This window comes from Sinohyriopsis cumingii, unplaced genomic scaffold (assembly GCF_028554795.1).
Source record: "Sinohyriopsis cumingii isolate HCF-2022 unplaced genomic scaffold, ASM2855479v2 utg005490l, whole genome shotgun sequence".
Taxonomy (NCBI): domain Eukaryota; kingdom Metazoa; phylum Mollusca; class Bivalvia; order Unionida; family Unionidae; genus Sinohyriopsis; species Sinohyriopsis cumingii.
The window spans coordinates 11,731-15,000 of record NW_028316954.1 but is presented as its reverse complement, the minus strand read 5'-3'; positions in this window follow the sequence as shown (position 1 = coordinate 15,000).

Below are 3,270 nucleotides of genomic sequence, written 5' to 3'. Positions count from 1 at the left end.
TGTCCTGTCCTTGGTAGGCTAGCCTTCGCTCGCACCTAGCTAGCTACCAGAGAGAGAGAGTGTGTCTGCCTGCCTGCCTGCCTTATCGGCCTCTCTCTCTCGTCTCGATTCACTTTCAATCGAGACCATAGGAAACGCATTTTTTCCTATATAATAGTACCAAATACTATGTGTGGGTAGTTGGTCAAAAAGTTGCCCAAAAGGTGCACCTTTTTGAATTCGTTCCGTTTTTACCAAGGGCTTTCTACCACGGCCAAACCTTCGATTCCCCAAGCCTTTCCTCACTCTCTATCACACCTTGCTAGCTACCAGAGAGAGAGAGTGTGCCTGCCTCTCTCTCTCCCTTCTCGCTTGTCCTGTCCTTGGTAAGCTAGCCTTCGATCGGACCTAGCTAGCTACCAGAGAGAGAGAGAGAGAGAGAGAGAGAGAGAGTGAGTGTGCCTGCCTCTCTCTCTCCCTTCTCGCTTGTCCTGTCCTTGGTAAGCTAGCCTTCGATCGGACCTAGCTAGCTACCAGAGAGAGAGAGTGTGCCTGCCTCTCTCTCTCCCTTCTCGCTTGTCCTGTCCTTGGTAAGCTAGCCTTCGATCGGACCTAGCTAGCTACCAGAGAGAGAGAGTGTGCCTGCCTCTCTCTCTCCCTTCTCGCTTGTCCTGTCCTTGGTAAGCTAGCCTTCGATCGGACCTAGCTAGCTACCAGAGAGAGAGAGTGTGCCTGCCTCTCTCTCTCCCTTCTCGCTTGTCCTGTCCTTGGTAAGCTAGCCTTCGATCGGACCTAGCTAGCTACCAGAGAGAGAGTGTGTGCCTGCCTCTCTCCCTTCTCGCTTGTCCTGTCCTTCGTACGCTAGCCTTCGATCGCACCTTGCTAGCTACCAGAGAGAGAGTGTGCCTGCCTCTCTCCCTTCTCGCTTGTCCTGTCCTTGGTAAGCTAGCCATCGATCGCACCGTGCTAGCTACCAGAGAGAGAGAGAGCGTGCCTGCCTCTCTCTCTCTCCCTTCACGCTTGTCCTGTCCTTGGTAGGCTAGCCTTCGCTCGCACCTAGCTAGCTACCAGAGAGAGAGAGAGAGTGTGTGTCTGCCTGCCTGCCTGCCTTATCGGCCTCTCTCTCGTCTCGATTCACTTTCAATCGAGACCATAGGAAACGCATTTTTTCCTATATAATAGTACCAAATACTATGTGTGGGTAGTTGGTCAAAAAGTTGGCCAAAAGGTGCACCTTTTTGAATTCGTTCCGTTTTTACCAAGGGCTTTCTACCACGGCCAAACCCTCGATTCCCCAAGCCTTTCCTCACTCTCTATCACACCTTGCTAGCTACCAGAGAGAGAGAGTGTGCCTGCCTCTCTCCCTTCTCGCTTGTCCTGTCCTTGGTAAGCTAGCCTTCGATCGGACCTAGCTAGCTACCAGAGAGAGAGAGTGTGCCTGCCTCTCTCCCTTCTCGCTTGTCCTGTCCTTCGTACGCTAGCCTTCGATCGGACCTAGCTAGCTACCAGAGAGAGAGAGTGTGCCTGCCTCTCTCCCTTCTCGCTTGTCCTGTCCTTCGTACGCTAGCCTTCGATCGCACCTTGCTAGCTACCAGAGAGAGAGTGTGCCTGCCTCTCTCCCTTCTCGCTTGTCCTGTCCTTGGTAAGCTAGCCATCGATCGCACCGTGCTAGCTACCAGAGAGAGAGAGAGAGCGTGCCTGCCTCTCTCTCTCTCCCTTCACGCTTGTCCTGTCCTTGGTAGGCTAGCCTTCGCTCGCACCTAGCTAGCTACCAGAGAGAGAGAGTGTGTGTCTGCCTGCCTGCCTGCCTTATCGGCCTCTCTCTCTCGTCTCGATTCACTTTCAATCGAGACCATAGGAAACGCATTTTTTCCTATATAATAGTACCAAATACTATGTGTGGGTAGTTGGTCAAAACGTTGCCCAAAAGGTGCACCTTTTTGAATTCGTTCCGTTTTTACCAAGGGCTTTCTACCACGGCCAAACCTTCGATTCCCCAAGCCTTTCCTCACTCTCTATCACACCTTGCTAGCTACCAGAGAGAGAGAGTGTGCCTGCCTCTCTCCCTTCTCGCTTGTCCTGTCCTTGGTAAGCTAGCCTTCGATCGGACCTAGCTAGCTACCAGAGAGAGAGAGTGTGCCTGCCTCTCTCCCTTCTCGCTTGTCCTGTCCTTCGTACGCTAGCCTTCGATCGGACCTAGCTAGCTACCAGAGAGAGAGAGTGTGCCTGCCTCTCTCCCTTCTCGCTTGTCCTGTCCTTCGTACGCTAGCCTTCGATCGCACCTTGCTAGCTACCAGAGAGAGAGTGTGCCTGCCTCTCTCCCTTCTCGCTTGTCCTGTCCTTGGTAAGCTAGCCATCGATCGCACCGTGCTAGCTACCAGAGAGAGAGAGAGAGCGTGCCTGCCTCTCTCTCTCTCCCTTCACGCTTGTCCTGTCCTTGGTAGGCTAGCCTTCGCTCGCACCTAGCTAGCTACCAGAGAGAGAGAGAGTGTGTGTGTCTGCCTGCCTGCCTGCCTTATCGGCCTCTCTCTCTCGTCTCGATTCACTTTCAATCGAGACCATAGGAAACGCATTTTTTCCTATATAATAGTACCAAATACTATGTGTGGGTAGTTGGTCAAAAAGTTGCCCAAAAGGTGCACCTTTTTGAATTCGTTCCGTTTTTACCAAGGGCTTTCTACCACGGCCAAACCCTCGATTCCCCAAGCCTTTCCTCACTCTCTCTCTCGCACCTTGCTAGCTACCAGAGAGAGAGAGTGTGCCTGCCTCTCTCCCTTCTCGCTTGTCCTGTCCTTGGTAAGCTAGCCTTCGATCGGACCTAGCTAGCTACCAGAGAGAGAGAGAGAGAGAGAGAGAGAGTGTGCCTGCCTCTCTCTCTCCCTTCTCGCTTGTCCTGTCCTTGGTAAGCTAGCCTTCGATCGGACCTAGCTAGCTACCAGAGAGAGAGAGAGAGAGAGAGTGTGTGTGTGCCTGCCTCTCTCTCTCCCTTCTCGCTTGTCCTGTCCTTGGTAAGCTAGCCATCGATCGCACCTTGCTAGCTACCAGAGAGAGAGAGAGAGCGTGCCTGCCTCTCTCTCTCCCTTCACGCTTGTCCTGTCCTTGGTAGGCTAGCCTTCGCTCGCACCTAGCTAGCTACCAGAGAGAGAGAGAGTGTGTGTGTCTGCCTGCCTGCCTGCCTTATCGGCCTCTCTCTCTCGTCTCGATTCACTTTCAATCGAGACCATAGGAAACGCATTTTTTCCTATATAATAGTACCAAATACTATGTGTGGGTAGTTGGTCAAAAAGTTGC